A 23320-nucleotide genomic window follows, 5' to 3' on the forward strand; every position below is an offset into this window, starting at 1 on the left:
TGGCCTGTCCTCTTTTTAGATTAACTGTCCCTTTAGTAAGTGTTTGAGAATGGGACAGGAACAGATTTTAAGTTTTTTTACCATCTTCCCCCTTCAGGCCTGGTTTCATGGCACTCTATGTGGCAGTATGATGGAAGAGGTTTTTCTTCCGGATATTTTGTAACATGTAGAGTATGTCAGTTTTTCTAGGAGGAAGAGGGGTTTCTTGCCGTATTGTCACTGTAATTTTTGGTGTATTTTTGATATGAAGAGGTTTGTATACCGCTACGGGTAGACTTTAATGTGGATATGGATGGGTCTTGTACCTATCTATTACTGTTATGGAATGCAAGCCATGGTGGGACGCAGAAGGGATCAATATGATGTGTTGTTCCGGTTTGCGTTCCGTAATCCGGATGTAGTATTACCGAATGTGGGCATTGGCACTATTCGATGATGTGTCGGCCGTGTAAGATGACGTATGAACTTCCGGTATCATGGGTTTCCGGTAGATACGTCACTCGCTTGAATAGGGTACACTGCGCATGTGCGCGTGATATAAAATGGCGCTGCCCATGGTGTTGGAGCGCGGCACATTTAAACTGAAACTACATATGGAGGACGTGTATGGTGAGTGCTCCTGTTTTGGGATTCCTTCTATGATTAGGTTTAGATTGGTGGACTTATAGTGATTTATTTGTTCTAGTCTGCGTCCGGTAATGGGCGGTCAATTTGAGCTAGGACCAGGATCCGAAGGATTGATTTGGTGAGTGTCCCTTTGGGATTCAGCACTTTTTTGTTTAGATTTGTTTGAATGATGGACTGATGGTGTGTTTTTCTGGATTTTATCCTCAGTCCGACGGTGTCAGTTCTTGAGGACTGATTACCTCTATGAATATGGACTACTAAATAATGCTTCCCTGAAGATCTCATGAAACGCGTCGGAAGTAGGTTGCTTTATAATTTGGTAAACCGGAGTAAGGAGCACATTGGATGCAGGTTTACTATAATTGAATGAAGCCCGCCTGGATTTGGTGAGACCTTTCCTTTTGTGCTACAGTAGGACCCCCATGGTTGAATGAGGGTGGTTTCCTGAAGCTTAAGTGGCAGGTTTGGATCTCACTGTCCATGACCGCTCCAAGTCCCACTATATGAGTGAGCTGAGGTTATATTTGGAGTGGATTAGGTCTGATATGACCACTATATACATGGATTCAATCTGTGTCGCGTGCACTGAGGTTGATCTCTGAATAGCTTATGTCAGATGCTGTATGTTTCTACATTTATTACACATAACGGTACTGACTTATATGAGGCTGGGATCATACTCCAGATGTGTGTTTTTTCTTTTATTATTAATCACGACTACTAGTGACCCTGTTCACTTTTTATTTAGGTCCTATTGCATTATATCTCAATCAGGTCCAGGATTAATGTCCCTCTGTGTTCATGCTGATCAATGTTTTGCTACAAAGTTTCAGTTTAGTTATAATTTTATGAAATCGTTGGATGCTTTGAACTTAGGATAATTTAAGTTTTCTTAGCATTCTTTCAGAATTGGCGCTGCTACTGATGCAATTGTTTTTTAATTAAGTGACGAATCGGTTAAGTAACTTGGTAGATGGCAATGAAACAGATTAAATATTTACCTTAGGCCTCAGTTGATTATTATTTGATTGGTTTTTTTAGGTTCCAAAAAAAGGTGTATATGGATTGTGGGGCATTTGTTACAACTGAATCCTAACACTGTCAGGGGAATAGACAAATAACAGGAGATGTAAAACCAGAAATCCACAGGTCCCAAAACAGACTAGTACTTTCCCCAGACCTTGCCCTAATTTGTCCCTGCCTGACAGTGGCGGTGGGTACCCTAAGATCAGGAAATAGGGCCCACCTCGTCGACGGCTGATCCTGAGTGTCTTTAACTGAGCCCTAAGCTATAAACCAAGTGTAGCACACTATCAACAATTAACATAAATGAAGTGTACACAAGCAGAGGATGAGACACAGTGCTAGGAACGTGCAAACACAGTCGTACAGGAATGATGAAATAAAAGAAACCAAAAAGAATAACAAAAAATTAAACAAAATAGGAAACTGGGAAGGGAGTCACAGAAACTGCAGGGGATAGTAATAGCAATGTTTAAAAAAACAAAACCTTAACCAAGGAGCTGGGACTCCAGGCAACCATCTATCCAGAAGTATAGCCAGCACTGAGGCATGTAATTGTGCAAACCAAATGAGAAAGTGCACACACCTGAATTGAAGTGAATCAGGAAGGCAGAGAATAAGAAAGACAAGAGATCCTTCAGCAGTTGGACCAACACAAAATAGGCTATTATCTAACTATCATGCTAGGCATGGGGAAGGGTCAAACCAACAGCGAAGGGGAAGGGAAACTCTGTGTCTAGGTAAGGGGGAGATGGTGACCCCTGACCAAACCTACCGCTGGTCCCTGGGGTTCCTCACCACCCTAGATAGGTTCCACACCTATGCACCAAGCCGGATACCTGACCCTAGGTATCCCTAGTGTTGATCCCTAAAGTGGAAACGGATGGGATGAGCTCTTTATCAATCGCACTGAACACTAAGGAAGACAACAAGGAGGAGACACATGGGAAAAAGTGCATGAACTACTTATCCACAGATGACTCAGCAAAGTTACAGCAACAACACTACAGATGAGAGCAAGCCACCTGCTTGCTTCCAGAGCTTGAATGAACATAATATCACCAGCATAAATCCAGGGAAAATAAGAGAATTTAAGCCTAAGGGGAAATACAGATGATTACAGCTGAAGGGAAGAGGAGCTCTGCTGGGTCTTCAAGGGAAAAGAATGAAAACCTGACAGCAGGAACAATAGAAAGTCAGGGAACATATTAGGCAGCCAAACTCTGTGACCTATTGCCGGACAGTACAGTACTGTCTGTCATCCATGACACACCCATGACACTAACCAATTACTGGTTCGAACCCTGTAGTGGAACTATGACAGCCTACCTTTGAGCAGTTGAGCCAAAAAAAAGCATACTTTTACATTGTTAGACTAGGTTTCCTTCCACCCAAGTGTTATTGCTGAGGAACTGTCAGGAGCTGAAACTTTGAGGTGAAATTTGCAAGTGAGTAAATAAAATAATGGGCAAGTTTATAAGATGCCTTAACAGCTTTTTGTATTGACATATTTATTTGGAAGGGTTTGTTCATGGCTGGGTTGTTCAGATGTCACTTGTCGAATTTTGGCAGAAAAGGCTCATTGGAATTTTGGACCTAATATTAAAAGAGTATTTGAAGCAGATTTTGGGGAGAATTTTAGAGTAGATTTGTTTTTAAGATCTCAATAAAAAAAACTCTGCATGAACCTTGCTTTAAGCGGGCTTTACACGCTACGATTTCGCTACAGCGATCTCGTTGGGGTCACGGATTTTGTGACGCACATCCGGCCGCTGTAGCAATGTCGTAGCGTGTGACTCCTAGGAGCGATTTAGGATCGTTGCAAAAACGACCAAAATTGCTCCTCGTTGACATGGGGGTCCACTCCCAATTATCGCTGCTGTCGCAGGGGCGAAGTTGATCCTCGTCCCTGCGGCAGCACACATCGCTCCGTGTGACGCCGCAGGAACGAGGATCATCTCCTTACCTGCCTCAGGCCACAATGCGGAAGGAAGGAGATGGGCGGGATGTTACGTCCCGGTCATCTCCGCCCCTCCGCTTACATTGGGCGGCCGCTTAGTGACGTCACTGTGACGCCAAACGGACCGCCCCCTTAGAAAGGAGGCGGTTCGCCGGTCACAGCGACGTCGAAGGACAGGTAATTATGTGTGGCGGGGGTGCGCGATTTTGTGCGCGACAGGCAGCGATATGCCAGTCGCGCACAAACGATGGGGGCGGGTGTCATGCTAGCGATATCGGGCCGGATATCGCAGCATGTAAAGCCACCCTTAGTCTATCTATGCAAAAAAAAAAGCTCTAATTACAATATCTATTATTCAATATAGAACAAATAACCTCATGAATAACCTCAGTGAAATGTGCAATCACATGAAATATGTGCACCTGAACCAATAAAGCCTGGGCTGCACCTTGACTTTTTGTAGTATTCTCTTTTTCTACAGATTAATCAAAACATTAATAAGGGATTTCCAAGAGTTATAAAATCACTCACAATTCCCAGCGTGTAATAATAAAAAATGTAATTGCTAGCAACTTTCTGACTGGAGCAGTTTTGAAGAGATGACTCAATGTTTTTCTTGGACAATGATTTTTTTATTGTGGTGAAAGATAAAAAGTCTAGTTGGTTGACTAGAGAATGAATGGAGTGGAGGTGCACATGAACAACCACCACTCCAATCACACAGAGATCTTCATAGCCCCGGTTCTTGAGATTGTAATTCGTACAAGTGTGGTGCCCCTGAGGGTCCAGTTGCCACAGAGGTACTGCACCTCAGCTAGAGGTATGGTACCCCATTCCCCGGTAAGGAGGAGGGCACAGGTCGTTGTTCACACATACACTCTTAGGCCGGCGTCACACGGGACGATATATCGTGCGATCGCATGAGCGATCGCACCCGCCCCCGTCATTTGTGCGTCACGGGTAATTTGTTGCCCGTGGCGCACAAAGTCGTGTACCCCCGTCATACGTACTTACCTCCCGAACGACCTCGCTGTGGGCAGCGAACATCCTCTTCCTGAAGGGGGAGGGACGTTCGGCGTCACTGCGACGTCACACAGCGGCCGCCCAATAGAAGTGGAGGGGCAGAGATGAGCGGGACGTAACATCCCGCCCACCTCCTTCCTTCCGCATTGCCGGCAGGACGCAGGTAAGCTGTGTTCGTCGTTGCCGGGGTGTCACACTATGTCATGTGTGCTGCCACTTGAACGATGAACAACCGGCACGCTGAAGGAGGAACGACATTTTGAAAATGAGCGATGTGTCAACAAGCAACGATAAGGTGAGTATTTTTGCTCGTTAACAGTCGCTCTTAGCTGTCACACGCTACGATATCTCTAGAGATGCCGGATGTGCGTCACAGAATCCATGACCCCGACGACATATCGCCTGATATATCGTAGCGTGTGACGCCGCCCTAAGTATAGCTACACCACTTCAGGCCAGGGTTAGGGCGAGATTGCTCCTTAGGGAGAGCACAGTCCTGGAGCAATTCTGGAGGTGGGGTTAGTAGTGGGTGGAACACGATAGAACGGAGTGGAGAAAGTGAAACTACACAGAACAAGTAAGGAAAAGAACAAGAAAGCAGTGGAGGGGAGAGGTTCTGAGGACTGGAGCCAGAGGAGCTCGTCCTAGAACAAGGAGGAAAAAAGAAAGGAAGAAGGGGTCCTAGAGTCATGGCTAGTGAGAGATCCACCAGTGGGCTCACATCCACATCAGATGCACCAGTGTGGAGGGACTAGGCCACAAAGAGGAACCAGCCCCTAGACTAGTGGAGAACTATAAGGCTCAGCTAGCAAACTGGAGGCTGAGGTATCTTCATGTGCCGAAGCCGCAGCCAAAAACGAATCCGCTGAAAAGGTGACCACAGAGGGCTAAGGGACAGGCAGAAGAGCCTCCCAAGCAAGGCCCATGGACACTGGCTTGGGGCACTGTGTGTGAGGTGCAGGGCAGGAGGGCAAAGCCAGCGCAGGAAGATGACCAGGACAGGGATACAGAAAGGGACACGGGTTTTGTGCCTCCGAATTACCTGGGGATCGGCTGGATCTCGGCACTGCAGGACTCAGCGATCCAAGGGCAGTATTTGACCGGCTGTGATAACTTGGAACTGCCAACTGTGAGTAAAAGACCCAATAACTACATCCCACTGTGTTCTGGATTCATTGTCTGCGCCGCCAGCCCCATGCTATTCAAACACTTCATTGGCTAACAACTGCCTACGGCTGCCCCAGGACCCAGCTCCACCTGTGGGGAGCTGTACCATCATTGCTACATCACCATCTGCCCCAGTGGTCCCATACAACAGCGTAGGCATACCTGGCCGAAGACCACAGGTGGCATCATAATTCATTATCCCCTGTAAATATTCCCATCCCCCATTTAAAACAACACCGCCAGGGTCATGGAGTCAGGTCCTGTTGCCGTGACCTCCTCGCGAACAGAGCTGCGGCTCCCCATGGCCCTGGTGGGCGTGTCAAAAGCACATGGACCCAAGAAGTCAGGAAGTTACCTCCTATCCTCTGCATAAGGGTTAACTTCTAAACTTGGTACAACCAGTTGTCCAGGACTAACCTACTGAGGACCTATCCATTGGAAAGATCGCCAGTGTGAGATTGGTGGGGAGTGACACCCTCCACTCTCACTATGCAGTACATATCTGATCAATCTGGATATAAGCATTGTAGGGAGCGGAAAACCTCAGTCACTACCAAATAGTGCAGTTTATCTCTCATGCCAGTGAAAATGGCAAGTAAGATGACTGTGTGTCTGATATTTGTTGATGTTTCCCGATCTTCATTTATCAGTACTATCCAGTTTTGTTTCAAATATCAGCTAATGAGAGCACAGTTTACATCTTTCCAGAGCAGATTAGGAAATGTAAACTTCACTGCCATTGGTTGCTATGGGAAACAAGGGCTATTTTTCTGTAATTTTTGATAAATCAGTCCTAAGTTACAGTCAGTATTAATTAAACATTGTGTTGTAATAGTTTTCCATTACTTTAAGCATTGGCTAAGAGCTATTGTGACGCCATGGCAAAACCAGGTAGTCGATAGTCACACATTAGGCCCCCGCATAACACCTTCCCTCACAGGGTTACATACAGCCAACCTGAAACCCTAGTCACCCCCCTCAGGGCAAGACAGGCACACCAGTGGGCGGGACCAGGCGGTTAGGGAACGCCCAACTAGGGGTCTAGACAGCCCGGGGCGGGAAAACAAGCAGTTGGAAACAGTAGTTCAAGAGAGTAGTTGAAGTCAGGAGTTCAAGGGAAGCTGGGGCTAGGTGTAGCTCCAGCAGAGTAGAAACTCAAGTTGAACAGTGCCAGGGTTGGAGCCCTGGTACCCTGGCTAGGTAACAGATGGTGGTCCTCGACGGCAGGCGACGGGAAGATGGCAGCCGGAGATCCAAGGTGGACCGGGACAGGGTTGGAGCCCGCCGGTACCGACACCAGAGACCTGACCTGGAAACCATGCACACAGAGGGTACTCGGATCCTGAAGCCAGGACCGGAACCAACGGCCTACCTAATCAACCTATTGGGGGCAGGATTATAGGTCCTGTCCCAACCAAAGTCCCAAAAGCAGAAAACCACCCACAGAGAGGGATAGGGCAACCGCCAAGGCTCATAGATCCCACGGGTCAGCGTCAGCGGGCAAGGCTCCGCAGGTACACAAAAAGCTGGGAGTGGACTCCCGTGTTTCATACCGGGATGTCTAAACAAACAGCAGAACCAGTGCAGAGGAAAAGACAGCGACCACCAGCCCGGGTGGGGGACCAGAGTACAACCGGCCGCGGCGGCCGGCCACCAGCACCTTGGTTTACCAAAAGACTCATGTGATTTATTTAATTGTGAGTAACCAAACACCCCCTGGTATGTTCGGGCACGCTGGCCCTCGCCATCGCCATACCCTGCACAGAAACACTGAGTCCCAGGGCAACCATCCCTACCCACGGAGAGGTTAACATCCAACTACCACTACATCTCCCCCGGGTGTCCCATAACAGCAGCGGTGGTGTCCCACTTCACCACACACCATGGGTGGCATCATGAACCGAGTACGGCCAAGCCCGTACAACTACGTCCCCCTTTTCAATTGGCATCGCCGCGTGACCCCTGGGTCCGGAGGATTCCTTGAGCCACACAGCGGGTCCGGATCCGAGCAGCCTGGCTGCTACAGGCGTGGGGACGGCACACTCTGATTGGTCATGTTGTATCTTATTAGGCACTGTAAGTGTGACGCCCTGGACCCCCAGGAGTCACAGTACACTAACATCACACACACACCCCTTCCCCTGGGTAGGTGACACCAGTCAATCAAATCCTTGTTGCCACCCTCCAGGTTTGATGTCCACACCAGGTGGGGCAGAGCCAGGCGGTTGACCGCACCCACCGAGGAGTTCACAGGCCTGGAGGCGGGAAAAGACAGAGGAGTTTGTGGTAGGCAGTGAAAGTGAGAGGAGTGAAAACTGTTGGTGTCTGGGTTGGAGCCCAGGCACGGTCAGTAAGGTCGGCAGATGGTGGTGGCTGTCTGCAGGAGTTGGTGTAGGTCAGCGGAACCGTAGGACCGGGGTCGGGCGGTGGCCCGCCGGTACCGAACCGGGGAGCAGATTGAAGCCAAGCATTAAGGCAGGGTACTCAGACCCCGACTAGGCTAGGAGCCGCCGAAAAGGTTGAATTATCTGATTGTGGTCTGGACCTCAGGGGTTCATTCCCACCTAAGTCCCGTCAGAAGGCAACAGCCCAACCCGTCCGGATAAGTGCCACCGCCAAGGGCCAGAGATCCAAGGGCCAGCGCCTGCGGGCAAACGGGCTCTGCCGACACGTACACGCCGGGGAGCGGACTACCCGTGGGAAGCCATAGGAGTCAATTACACTTACACAGGTGCAGGAAAACGACAGCCACGATCAACCCGTCCGGGGAGAGTGAGAACACCGCAGCCGGCTGTGGGCCCCGTCCATCCAGCTGTTTGGTTTACCAGAGACTCTGTCCTTCTGTGTCTGATTGAGTACAACAGTGCCATCCGGCACCGCGCTGCACCGCAACGTTGCACCCGCGCCCATGCTGCCTCCTCGCCTCGGCACCTGCACCTATACCTCCTCCCTACTCCCCAACCGGGGCCCCGGGACCAACAGCCCCTACCCACGGAGGGGTGAACACCTCAGCTGCTCTCCGCCATTGCTCCCGGGATCCCCCGTCAGCAGCAGCGGTGGTGCCCACCATCACCACAACCCGTGGGTGGCGTCACGACCGACATCCCCAAATATCCACTAAAAACCTCCCCTTTTCACTCGGGGGCGAGGAGACGCTGCTCGAGCCCCGAGTCCAGCCCCGTGCTCGAGCCACCGAGGAGCAGAAGCACCGGACCCGAGCGTCAGCGATTCCAGACAAGCGGCGTTCCCCACCCCTCCGCCCGCGACATAAGCAGGCATTCACTTTGACATTGTGGCCCCTCTACGTATGGCACAGGACCATATATTATTTTTACTGTGTATAGTGGTGAGAGCACTGTTGCTATTTGGGTAACTGTATAATGAGCTATATAGGCCACATACAAAATGACTGTTTACACCAAACACAGGAAACCTTCCCATCTACTTCTTTTTTAAATATCTCCACCCTCCTTGTTTTTTAATGAAATCTGTGGCTCTACAGCAGAGGTACTCTACCTTTGAGATTGTGAAAGCCACATTCAGCTCAGAAAGAGGGTCATGAGCCACATCCAGTTCATGCCCCCTCACAGTAGTGACACCCAAAGCCCCTATTACCGGTATAATGACAGCAAAAGCTGTTCCACTGAAATCACATCGAGGCAGTATACCAAGATCCAGGGGCTCCTATCTCACCCCCATTCAGATCTGCTCTTCTATTTTGGGTTTGTAGTGGGTGGGCCTACCCCCTACTAGTCTAGCATAGATAACCCGGCACTGTTGTTATTAAAAATGTTTTACTATTGTTCTATGATGTGTTAGGGCACCCCCTAGTGGCCGGGTGGGACGGCTGTTGCCACCGGGGAGGAGGAGTCGGCCGGATTGCTAGGCAAGGTCTGAATGTGTGGGAGACAGAAAGATCCGGGTCAGCGGAGAGTGAACATCTGCAGCGGCAAGTGCGATTGTGTGAGCGGACCATCAAGGGACACCGGAGATCAGGAGGTGGACGCAACCTCAGAGCCTATTCTGCCGGTGTGGGTCCGGTGTATGCTTGGCTGAAGAGTGGGAGCCCGGAGGAAGTGGAGTACTTTGGGCATATCCCCACTAGAGGGTGCGTTTGGGCAGGTTGTCCCCAGCTCCACTAATATTGCCGGAATCCGCTGACCGGAGTGTTTTATCTTTGTGAATAAATGTCGTTTTTATTGCATCTGGACTTTTGCCTGCAGCCTTTTTGTGCATCGGCCGATGAAGACACCGACATACACTCTCTCAACATTAAAGAAGTGATGAAGCCAGGGATGTGCCTTGAATACAGTGCTGCCACGACTACTCAGCCAGAGGCCTCCCTGGCTGGTCCCTTCAAGTGGCGTAGTCGGCAGGATCCGATTCCCCTGCCAGGAACCCAAGAAGCCGGAGACCAAGTGGTGCCGAGTGCACCGTCTCCGGGCTATGAGAACAGATTCCCAGTCCCATGGTGGGAGGAAGAAGTGCCCAAGGCGTTGGACCGGGCACAAGATGGCGGCAAGATGGCCGTCGTCTGTGAAGATAACGAGAGCGCGCGAAAAGTTGGCGCCGAAAGAAGAGCCTGGGGCTGGCCGGTGCCGAAGAGAAAGCATGGAGTACTCCGCCCAAAGAGGGGAGGCGCCAGCTCCAGGGCGCGGAAGAAGAAAAAGAAGTACCTCAGCGGAGGAGTCAAGATGATGCGTGAGGCTGGGGGTGGAGTCCGTTTAAGAGCGGGAAACGAAGACCCGCCTCCACTTTCCCCAGTCTCAGCGTCGACATCACCGCCATTACCAGCGATACTGTCGGAGACCGAGATGGAGACCTTTGGGCAACCCGCGGAGTTGGCAACGACTATGGCCCTAATCAGCCTCGGTCGAGGTCGACCCCGGTTCGCCCCTGCTAGTGAGGCCGCGTTGACGGACCTTCCCATTGGACCGGGAGGTTCTACGAGGCCGGACAAAGTTTCCTGGAAGACCTCATGGGATGCTCAAACCGGGAGCACCATCACAGAGGTGAAGGCGACCTATGCCACCCCACCCATGCCAAACCGTCCGGGGGTTGCAGTCTTCCCATGGGAGACCCCGCAGCTTAACGCCGCCGCTTCCCCATTTGTGCCGGAGCCGGCTGAGGAGTTTGCTGAGCGCTTGGAGAAAGATCACCTGGGCTTCTTCTGGGATCCAGTCATCACCCCGCCTGCGGAGCCGCGCCCCAGTGTCCCGACCCCGAAGCCTGACCCCGTCCAGGAACGTCTCCTGGCCGAGACCATCGTCCGGGAAATGCTGTCCGGTTCTGGTGGCGAGGAGCTGGCACAGCAGTTTGTGACCGGGGTGGTTGTTAAGTTCAACCAGCAGGACGGATATGGATTCATCCGAGAAGTCGAGACCGGGGATGATTACTTTTATAATAGAGTTCATCTCGACGTGGAAGGACTGCCCAAGCGACTCCATACTTTGTGGCCGGGCGAGAAAGTCCAGTTCCTGCCGGACGCAGGTAGCCGCGGCCTGTTTGCTGTTTGTGTCTCCCGCATGCCAACCACCCGGGAAGCGGAGCAGTGGCAGGAGGAGATTGAGTGGGAGGAGCAGCAAGAGCGGCGCCGGAGCCATGCCAGATCGCTCCCGCCAGCGCCCTCTCAACCCCGGCGTGTCATGGCTGCTGTCCCGGAAACAGCGACTGCATCGGCCCCTGACCCGGAGAAGGTTCCAACCGTGGTAGCGATAACACAAAATGTTACAAACAAGCCGGTCATCATGCTGGACGCACCACCGCCATCTCGGGCAGAGACACCATCACCCCCAAGAGGAGCTGCAGCAGCTGCACCGGCGGAGCCGCCTTTCGCCCCTGTGTCTTTCAGGCGAATCCGCCGCCAGCCGGGACAATCTCTGGGGGCCTATATCCAGGCTCAAGCGGAAGAATGGAAGCGAGCCTGGCCCCCAGAGTAAGTTGTTAACTTCAGCACCTTCAAAGACCGGTGTTGTTCCAGACCGGCAGAAAGTTCCATTGTTGTTGAAAAGTTTTACGGGCCCGTTGCCCTCCAGCAAAGACCGGGAGCGCTATTGAAGCCTCCGGGCGCCCATCTAAGACCGGGAGCGCTGTTGAGCCTCCGGGCGCTATCCAGAGACCGGGAGCGCTGCTGCGCCATCAAGCGCCCCTCAAGACCGGGAGCGCCGCTGAACTGGTGCCGCTGTTGAGGACTGAACCGAAAGGTTTTTATGTGTTTATATTTTTATGTGTTTAAGAGCCTTGCCGGGAGGCTCGGATTTTAAGAGGGGAGGCATGTAGTGGGTGGGCCTACCCCCTACTAGTCTAGCATAGATAACCCGGCACTGTTGTTATTAAAAATGTTTTACTATTGTTCTATGATGTGTTAGGGCACCCCCTAGTGGCCGGGTGGGACGGCTGTTGCCACCGGGGAGGAGGAGTCGGCCGGATTGCTAGGCAAGGTCTGAATGTGTGGGAGACAGAAATATCCGGGTCAGCGGAGAGTGAACATCTGCAGCGGCAAGTGCGATTGTGTGAGCGGACCATCAAGGGACACCGGAGATCAGGAGGTGGACGCAACCTCAGAGCCTATTCTGCCGGTGTGGGTCCGGTGTATGCTTGGCTGAAGAGTGGGAGCCCGGAGGAAGTGGAGTACTTTGGGCATATCCCCACTAGAGGGTGCGTTTGGGCAGGTTGTCCCCAGCTCCACTAATATTGCCGGAATCCGCTGACCGGAGTGTTTTATCTTTGTGAATAAATGTCGTTTTTATTGCATCTGGACTTTTGCCTGCAGCCTTTTTGTGCATCGGCCGATGAAGACACCGACATACACTCTCTCAACATTAAAGAAGTGATGAAGCCAGGGATGTGCCTTGAATACAGTGCTGCCACGACTACTCAGCCAGAGGCCTCCCTGGCTGGTCCCTTCAGGTTACTAACAAATCTTACCACCTGGAGACCTGCTCTTTATTGCTGTTTGCTAGACCTAGTGCTAAGCTAGAAGACAGTCGTGAGCCACAAATCATGGGTCGACGAGTTACATGTGACTCCCAAGATACAGGTTGGGCAACCCTGCTCTACAGGAACCAAAGGAAGAAATTACATGGAAAACAAGTAGGTGGAAATGGTGCACTGAACTGCACAGCCATGCCAAGGGTGCGCAGATCACTTGTGCTTGGTTTGAACAGTCTTTTTGTACTGACAGATTATTTGCTTAGTATGGTTTGCACATTACATGATTTCATATCATATGAGTGAAGCTCCATGAAAAGGTAATGCACAGAGCACCACCTAGAGTAGGGTAGGCCCTTGTCACAGAGTCCATAAACCCAGTAATCAATGGTTTATGATAATTCCTATATATGAATAAATATTTTTGAAATCCTTCTTACCTGTAACTGAAAATACTAGACAACTATTATGTCCACTGTGTAGACTGTGAGCCCTCGCGGGCAGGGACCTCTATCCTCCTGTACCAGTCTGTACCTTGTCTTGTTTATAATTATTGTACGTCCCTATTATGTACTGTATACCACTTTCACATGTAAAGTGACATGGAATTGATGGCGCTATAATAATAAATAATAATAATAATAAATAATACTTTGTAATGCACAGTTCATTACTCAGGGATGGAGGCTTAATAGAGAAGGGTTTAGTTACCTGCTGCCTCCATATACACTGCAAAAGAGGACGGAGCTTCCAACACAGAATTCAATGTGCACTTCTCCATTATTAGGCTGGTTTCACACTACGTCTTTTTAACATCCGTTGAAAACGTTATTTTAGCGGAAGTACGGATCCAGTGCAAATGCGTTTTCATTTCAATGCATTTGCAATGGACTCGCGTCCACCTGCGTTCACCTGCGTTTGCGTGCGTTATAGTGCGGATCCGGTGACTTGCAGTTTTTTAACATGTTTCAAAAACGCTACTTGTAGCGTTTTTGAGCTGCGTCAAAATACTGCAAGTCACCGGATCCGCACTATAACGCACGCGAACGCAGGTGAACGCTCGCGTGCTGATAGACAGGATCCTGCTTTTGTACTGAGCATGCCCAGAAAGTACTGAGCATGCCCAGAACCAGTCTCGCGTGATCTGTCTCTCTCTCCTCCTCCCTCCCTCACCCTCTCTATCTCTATCTGTCTTTCCCCCTTCCTCCCTCCCTCCCTCTCCCCCACCTGAGAGCTGCGGACACTCGTAACCAAGGTAAATATCGCGTAACCACTTCTCTTAGTTACCCGATGTTTACGTTGGTTACGTGTGCAGGCAGCCCTGCTCCTAGCAGCTGCAGACACTCGTAACCAAGATAAATATCGGGTATCCAAGGCCGATGTTTACCTTGGTTACCAGCGTCTGCAGCTGTCAGAAGCCGGCTCCCAGTCTAGTTCCCCTCACTCCCGATCACATGACTCCAATGCCCGCCCCTAAACATCCAGTGCAGGATCCTGCAAAATAACATATGCGTTTGCATACGTTATTTGCTGTAAAAGCAGGATCCGTACTTCCGCTAAAAAAACGTTTTCAACGGATGTTAAAAAGACGTAGTGTGAAACTAGCCTTACAGTCATATGTATACAGCAATCATGGCATGCAAACCTCCCTGACATATACCATATAATTATACAGGCTCAATACTTATTCATATACAGAGTAATGCAGCCTCACAATTATTGATTTCTACTAAAGACAAAGATTATTCAGACACATTTTACCACCAGCACCATGCACTTAGAATTAGAATAGTATTGCTGCATTCATAAATGCACAATCTATCAAAATATAAAATCAATTAATCTGATGAGTAATTGGTGTAGCGGCAAAAAAATTACAAACACCAAAATTACGCTTTTTGGTTGTCACAAATTTTGCACAAAATGCAATAACAGGCGATAAAAATGTCTGCGCAAAAATTACCATTAAAAACGTCAGCTCAAAACGCAAAAAATATGCTGTCAGTGAGCCACAAATCTCAAAAAATAAGTACGCTATGGATCGTGGAAAATGACACAAAAAGTGTACCACTTTTCTTGGGCAAACTTCTGAATTTTTTTTAACCCCATAGGTAAAAGTAAACCTATACATGTTTGGTGTCTACGCACTCAAACTGACCTGAGGCATCACAACAACACATCAGTTTTACCATATAGTGAACACAGTGAATAAAATACCCTAAATACAATCGTGCAATCACACTTTTTTTGCAATTTTTCCACACTTGGAAATTTTTGGCTGTTTTCCAGTACACTATATGGTAAAACGTATGGTTTAATTAAAACGTACAACTCGTCCCACAAAAAAACAGCCCTCACATGGCTATATTGATGGAAAAATAAAAAAAGTTACGGCTCTCGGAAGAAGGGGAACAACAAATGTTCTATGAAAAACAGTCTGGTAAAAAGTGTGGAAATTGTTCTTGTGTTCACTGAGTTATCGATTATAACCTTACTTTTCAAAGAGGTGTACTCATTTATACTGAGCACTGTATATACAAAAATAAAATGGCAGCACTTCGATGCATGTGACCAAAGTGAAAAAAGTGAGTTTTTATTTCAGACCATAGAATAAAAAGTCTTTTTTTTCACTTTGACGACATGGTAATTACAAAGAAGGGTTGCTTTTTACATATTCATATATACTAATCATTGTATTTATTTTTTGTATATATAAATATAAAAAAGAGGCCTTTCTTGTAACTACCATATCCATCAAAGTGAAAAATATGACTTTTTATTCTATGGTCTGGAATAAAAACTCACTTTGGTTACATGGATAGACGTGCTGACTGTTGATTTTTTTTTTTTATGTGAAGGTCCAGTTGTTCATGGAATCGGAGGTTTGCACCAATCAGTAATGCTGCTTTAAATAATTATTGATATATATATATATATATATATATATATATATACAGCATATATATATATATTTATATATATATATATATATATATATATATATATATATGTACACACCAATGTCTTTAATGTATAGCATTCTTGTGCCTATAAGTATGTGTATATACAGTATAAGTGTAAAAAATATAAGGGTGAGTGCCCACAATCCGTAGTTCCAGCATACTTTCTCTTCCCGGAGACGTTGACGTCCTGGGCAGGAGACGGCACTGTACGTGCACACAATTAGGATCTGGGCGCAGAGTCGCTGTGTTCTTCCGCTCAGAACATTAGCGCCTCTACAATAATAAATTGACATGCTGCGGCTCGGAAACTTGCGCCTCAGGTCACTTTACGGAGCATCTAAAAGAAGCACAGGGGGCAGAAAATTTCTTTAAATCCCATCCCCTGTGCTCGTACTGTACAATGCAGTATTTTTGACGCAGCAAAAACACGCAACATCCAACACCCTGCTAACAATGATCATGGGCACGCACCCTAAATATATTGTGTATGTATATATATATATAGTCAAAAGGCTCCGTTTATTTTATTCACAGGGGGGAAAAAAGACAGTATGTGGAATGGCAATGTTTTTGTAAGCACAATCATAAGACAGCCTCAAGCTCCTGGTATCCAGCATGATTAGCAGACAAAATACTCATATGACTTGTTAAGAATGTACACAGTGTTGTAAGCAGCCCAGAGGTATTGGGAGCCGGCTTAAGTCTACTTCACAAATCACAACAGCATAGATCCTGCTATCCAGATGAAAGCCTGAAATTAGCAGCGGTTACACTTCACGTTTTTTGCTTTTTTTTTTTTTTTACAGACAATGCCTTATACAAGCAAAGATAAGAAAAGTAAAAGTTTCTATAGTAAAGTTGTCAAACTGTGCTGGTGTCTAAAATTAGCTGTGAATTCAACGAAAAATAGGCTGTGGTTGTGAAGCGGAGAATTGCATCCTTTGTCACATTAACTAGTTCACGACAAAAACGTATACATAGCAATAATGGAAAACCAATATCTGCTCTTTACAGATTCTTTTCATTGTGGCTGCAACGTTCTGGATGGTTTAAGAGACACAAAAGGGAAAGAACAGAAAGCCACTGTCACAGGACAGAACAACAGGAACATGCCGGGGTTACTTACTGGAATTGTCAGGGCAGAGGTATTCCACAAACATCCCTGCTTCTTGCTCACTTGCCAAATGCTAATGTATGAAATGAGCAGCTGTTTCCTTTGAGCTTGTGCTGTGTCTTACCAAGTCACATGCCCCTCCTCTGATAATTCTAGCTGCAGACTTTGCCAGGAGGTCAAGATTTTCAGATTTTTTTTTTTTCTTTAAAGATTGTTTTATTTTTAGATTGGTATGACCTGAACGGTGGCACAGTGCATCAAACCACAAACACCAAAGAAAGTGGTCTTCAATAATTACCGATCTTTCCTGAGCCCCATATGAATATTATGTTGGCAATGTTATAATATTGCAGAACTTCTCAATTTATTAGATTAATGTTGAAATGATGCACCTTACGTCACTGTGAAAACCTTGATTTATGTTGCAATAAGGGAAGTCTTTCTTAAATATGTTACTTACGAAAAGGATAACACATAGAACAAGCTAATTGTATAAAGGGTGCTTTACACGCTGCGACATCGCTAGCAATTGCTAGTAATGTCGTGCGTGATAGCACCCGCCCCCGTCGTTCGTGCGACATTTGGTGATCGCTGCCGTAGCGAACATTATCGCTACGGCAGCGTCACACGCACATATCGTTTCAGCGACGTCACTGTGACCGCCAAACAATCCCTCCTTCAAGGGGGAGGTGTGTTCGGCATCATAGCGACATCACTGCGGCGTCACTAAGCGGCCGCCCAATAGCAGAGGAGGGGCGGAGATGAGCGGCCGGAACATGCCGCCCACCTCTTTCCTTCCTCATTGCTAGTGGACGCAGGTAAGGAGATGTTCGTCGTTCCTGCAGTGTCACACATTACGATGTGTGATGCCACAGGAACGATGAACAACCAGCGGCATGCACCACCAACGATATAATGAAAAGGAGCGACGTGTCAGCGATCAACGTTTTTTAACGCTTTTGCGATCGTTGATCGTCGCTCCTTGGTGTCACACGCTGCGATGTCGCTAACGGCACCGGATGTGCGTCACTAACGACGTGACCCCGACGATATATCGTTAGCGATGTCGCAGCATGAAAAGCACCTTTAAGACTGTAGGCATGGGTAGAGATAAACAGGATACATACTGTGAGGACATGGGAATATATTCTGAGCATAAAGCCATATTCCTATAGCCGCCATCTTGTCAAGCTTCAATCAATGTGCTAATGAACCTGAGGAACCTGTCTGGTTAGCAGTAGCTTGAGCAGAAAGCAATCCCCTATGATATGGAAATTAGATGAGCTGTGAACACAAAAGGAAAGGAAGACCCCCTTCTGTGACACTGTGGTGGAAGTTTGTATCTACTTAGCAAGCTTGGAAGTATCCAGACAGCCAGGCTCCAGTAGAATATGGTTAATATTTTGTGCGCCGTGCTTCCTAGAAATATGGTAAGCAAAAAAATGGTGTCTCAGCATGCGGACAATGCTAGCACATATTTTATATGGAAGTGGGGCCTTGGGAAGTACCCCAAACGTGATATAGGCCAGTGGGGAACCAGCAGACGAGCCATGCGTCCTACCATTTTGAAGCTAAAATCATAACTGTCAAAATGAGAGCATTGACGTCCGCCTACGATATTCCCAGGCAAAGTTATGGCCAATATTCCCTTTTGGGATATTATTTTGACTCCAGCCAGGGGTGGAGCAGTGCTCCCTCTGAGGTCACTAAGGTAGGAGGGGTCAGGGATTGAGCCAAGTTGATAACCTCAGTGCAGCCATTTTTTAGCTGTTCTTTGCCGGGGTCACGTGTGGATACACCTGTGGGAAAGTTCCTGGAATCCTGGTCTACACCACCCCCCTGTGGCCAGAAGCACAAGGTAACTGCTTGAACTGTATGCCTGTTTGTAAACCATGTTTTATTTGTAACTGTACTCTGACCTATGTATATCCTGTAGATTCCATATTGTATTTATTGTAGTTTCTAGTGTGCCTTAGGCTGATTAAAATATCCAATTAATCTTGGGCTGTTCTGTTATCTCGATCTTGAATCCCACATGTGTGTGCTCGGTTAATAGTTACCATAAATCGGTTGGTGTCAGCGAGTTTGTGCCAAGGATTATTGTGGGGCGGCCATTGAGATTTGGGAAGGTTTTCATATATTCCGTCCGCTGAGGTTGGGGGAATATATACCCTACTCTCAACGGGATCTCTTCAATCATCGGCATAAGTAGAAGAGCGGCCTCCTTGCTTATTGTTGGGCAATTCCATAATTGGCCTGACTATAAGAGGGGCGCCAGAGAGCGCGTCACGTGCTCTGTCTGTCGGTCAGACGGGTGGTAGAAAGGAAGGACGTAATTCCTGCTTCCTATACCCCCCTTTCGTGACATATTCCTGACACATACGTTTAAAGGGAATGTTTCAGCAGGTTTTTGCTATGTAATCTGACAGCACCAGGAAGTAAGGAAAAAGACCCTGATTCCAGCGATGTATCACTTAGTATACTGGTTACAGCCATTATAATAGAGTATGGGCTAAAGGGCTGCAAAAGAAAAGAAAATGGGGGAAATTGCCCTGCAAACATGTGGATATGGAATAAATTAATAAAATGACATGGGCTCTTGCCTATTTTTGATAACCAGTGCAAGCAAAATTGACAGCTGTGGGCTGCATCCCTCAGCTGTCAGCTTTATCTTGGCTGGTTATCAAAATTAGAGGGGATTCTACTAATTTTTAAATTATTTAAATAAATATTTGAAAAAAAATGTGGGCTCCGCCCTATATTTTGATAACTAGCCAAGGTAAAGTAGACCGCTGAGGGCTGGTATTATCAGGGTGGGAAGTACTATGGTTATTTAGGCCCCTCTCGGTCTAAAACTAGCAGCCAGCAGCTGCCCCAGAAGTGGTGCATCCATTAGAAGGGTTGTATACTAGTGCATTGGCAATCAGGATAATACTTTTAGGGTTGATGTCAGCGGACATCAAGCCCAGTGGTTAGTAAAGGAGAGGTATCTATCAGTCACCCCCATTACTAACCCAGGTTTTATTTTGAAGCAATAAATGGGCAAACAAGGGTGTGGGGGAGTGTTTATTTTTGATTGGATTACATCAGATCTTCCAGAATTTTTTTAAGCAATAAATTAGTGACCAAGGGAGTATGGGGGAGTGGTTATCCAAATAAACATATCTTTTACTGTATCTGTGTCTTTTTTAACTCTTTTCTTGTTGGGTTAGTAATGGGGGTGTCTGATAGGTGACAGCTGATCGCCACCGCACCAGGGCAATCTGAAAGAGCCAGCTAAAGTGCCAGAATTGGCGCATCTAATGAATGCGCCAATTCTGTGGCAGCTATGAGCTTCTATTTTTAGGCTGGGGAGGGCCCAATTACCATGGCTCTTCTCAGCCTTATACCAGCGCCATGTCCGCTAAAGGAATCCACACCGTCGCATTTACAATCACGAAATTTTGCACAGACACCCCATGTGACTCAGGGAATGTCATAGACTATGTTTTGACTGGAAAATTTTACCCTGCGCTTTACAGTTACTCCACAAAAACCTGCCTCCATTAAAGTCAATGGAGCTGCGAGCTAAAGGTTATTAATAGCAGCTGTGATTGGTTGCTATAGGAACAAAGGACATTATTAGTATAAGAAGCTTATGTATGAGGTAATAATAAGATGTCAGTGGGGAGACAGATAGAGAGACAGACAGACATAGGCACATACAGAGTAAGAGGCAGACAGGGAAAGAGAGAGACAGACACAGACAGGGAAAGAGATAGAGAGAGAGAGACAGACAGACAATCAAACAGACAGACAGGCAGACAGACACAGAGAGACAGGCACAGACAGGAAAAGAGATAGATAAAGGCAGACAGGGAAAGAGACAGAGACATGCAGGGATAGAGACAGAGAGAGACAGACAGGGAAAGAGACAGAGGCAGACACAGTCACGGAAAGATATAGACATACAGGGAAAGAGTAAGACAGAGACAGACAGGGAAAGAGACAGACAGGGAAAGAAACAGACAGGGAAAGAGACGGGAAAAAGAGACAGACGTGGAAAGAGACAGATCTGGAAAGAGACAGACCTGGAAAGAGACAGACAGAGACAGACAGATGGAGACAGACAGATAGAGACAGACAGAACCAGAAAGAGACAGACAGACAGAGACAGAGAGACAGAGACTGGGAGAGAGACAGAGAGACAGTTACTATCCCGGGCAACGCCCGGGTACTACAGCTATAACCTATATTTTTGATAATCATCCAAGTTAAAGCAAGCAGCTTAGGGTTGCAACCCATAGTTGTCTGTTTTACCTGCGCTGGTTGTCAAAAATAGGAGGTAGGCCATGCCATTTTTTAATTTTTTTTATTATCTTTATTGTTTACAGCAGCGTACAGTCATCTTCCACATGCAATAAAGCTTGTTAATTGGCTGTGCTGCAGCCTTTCAATAGACTTTATTAACAAATGAACAATACCTAAGCTCCAACACAGACTTTTTTTAAAAGTCAGAGTTCGAGTCAGAGTCCAGTACGAACCCTAAACTTTACCGTTCAGGTTTGCTCATCCCTAATAAAAACATATCAATATTCTAAGAAACAAATCTAATAAACCCTAAAACTTTATACCTTCCACAGAGAGCATTTATAAAGTGTAGGTGATGCAGATGTAATTAGGATTACATCATTGGAGCTGAGTTGGTGTTTTCTGATTAGTCACCCTAAGATGATGCAATACTACAGGCTCAATAGACTAAGTAGATTATGTAATAGACTAGCTAGTAACAATGTAATAATGATGATAAAAGGACACAATTTTTCTATAAGCCTGTATGTAAGGTGTCATCAGTAATTACAACATCCTCTGAATCTTGAAAATTAGAGCCAATCAGCAAATTTAGGCATCATTGTGTTTTTCAGCACCACAAAATTAGTTAAAGAGGTTGTCCTTTAACAATGATGGCCTATTCTTAGGATAGGTTATCAAAGTCTGATCGGTCGGGGTCCGACATCCCGCACCTCAGCTGATCAGCTGTTCTCAATTCCGGCGGCAGCAACAGATGGAACGAAGTACTCAGTCCTGGATCTTCCCTGTCTTTTGATAGTGTCTGTGGCCAGGTACTGCACATCCGTTTCTTATTGATTTGAATGAAAGGCAGATTTGTAGTACCCATCCATGGCCACTATCAGAAAACAAGGCAGCTCCAGAACTGAGCATTTCTGGCCACTTAATGCTGCAATCAGCAGGGGTGCTTGGTGTCGGATCCCAGCCAATCAGACATCGATAACCTATCCTAAGGATAGGCCAGCAATGTTTAAGTAGTGGACAACCCCTTTAAGTTCAACTGTTTTTGCCTCTGAACCAATTTGGCTGTAGAATAGTGTAATTTTACCGCTACTTCCTCAAGAGATATTGTTCCCATACGACGACTGTTTAAGTAAATGAACATGCTGCCAATTATGATATATTGGCTGCACCACCTGCAAACGCAAATATCAGTGCACATTTCAGCTTCTGATTCGATCAGTGCAAAAATCAATTGCTTCCTGTCAGGGATGTCAAGGCATTTTTTTAACATCCATCAAGTTAATATTTCCTCTTATAAGGTAGTTGAGATTTAGATTAACTGATTAAATTTAGTTAACTGATTAAAGAGAGGAGATTGGACCCAAATTTTACTAACAGGAGAAGCTTATCAGAACCTTGACCCCAGATCTCCTCATTAATTTAGTTTCATATATAATCCTATGTATTTATTAGAGAGGAGGGAATCGATTCAACGTGAATCAATTTTGTTTCATATCTGCTGGACCCAACAAATTTGAAAAATTTTCAAATTTGAAAAATTGCAACGCGCTATTTTACGTAGTGCAGGACATTGTGTGACGCCCTGGACTATTCAGGTTGTCACAGGGTACTGCACAAACTGCCCTCCCCGTGCAGTATTCAACCCCCCATGGTTCTAGGTCTCTATTCTGCAGTGCTGCCTCCACCAGCATTCACAAATCCTAGATACATCTTGCAACACACCTGTCAGGCACACCAGTGGGCTGCCTAGGCAGGAATAGGGCCGGCCCCATCTAGGGGTCAGACAGGGAGGTGGGAGGTGTCAAGTCAGTTCAGTGGTAGCCCTCGAGCTGTGAGGAGTTCTGAGGAAGCTGGGAGTTGTAGCTCCCAGGGGAAGAAGTAAACTAGGTCGCAGACGGTGATCTGGACCGAGAGGAGTCGGAACCCCGATTTCAGGGGATTGAGGCTAGGTGCCTGGAACCCGTCAAGGAGGATGGTCAGCAGCCTGGTCCTATCACCGGTCCGGGACCAAAGGCACGTCGGGGTACACGGACCCTAGGTCGGGGAGAAGCTTCAGGCGACCCGGCAATTAAGCTGCGGAGGACGGGGCCTTTATGGACTGTTCCCACTAGCTCAGAGATCGGGGGCACTAGCACAATGAGGGGGATAGGGCTTTCCTAGCAAGCAGCCCACTGAAATCCCAAACGTGAGCTCCTGAGACCAGGCTCCTTCACTTAGCCA

General features: G+C 47.2%; 1 protein-coding gene across 1 annotated transcript in view; it reads right to left on the reverse strand.

The window, feature by feature from the left end:
- Positions 1-16919, reverse strand: part of RASGRP3 (RAS guanyl releasing protein 3) — a 183600-nt gene extending 166681 nt beyond the window's left edge. The window contains exon 1 of the mRNA XM_075338148.1: positions 16820-16919. The gene's annotated coding sequence lies outside the window, so the exon portion shown is untranslated. The remainder of the gene's footprint in view (positions 1-16819) is intronic.
- Between the last annotated feature and the right edge of the window lie 6401 nt (positions 16920-23320).

Source organism: Anomaloglossus baeobatrachus, chromosome 3 (genome assembly GCF_048569485.1).
Source record: "Anomaloglossus baeobatrachus isolate aAnoBae1 chromosome 3, aAnoBae1.hap1, whole genome shotgun sequence".
Classification (NCBI taxonomy): Eukaryota; Metazoa; Chordata; class Amphibia; order Anura; family Aromobatidae; genus Anomaloglossus; species Anomaloglossus baeobatrachus.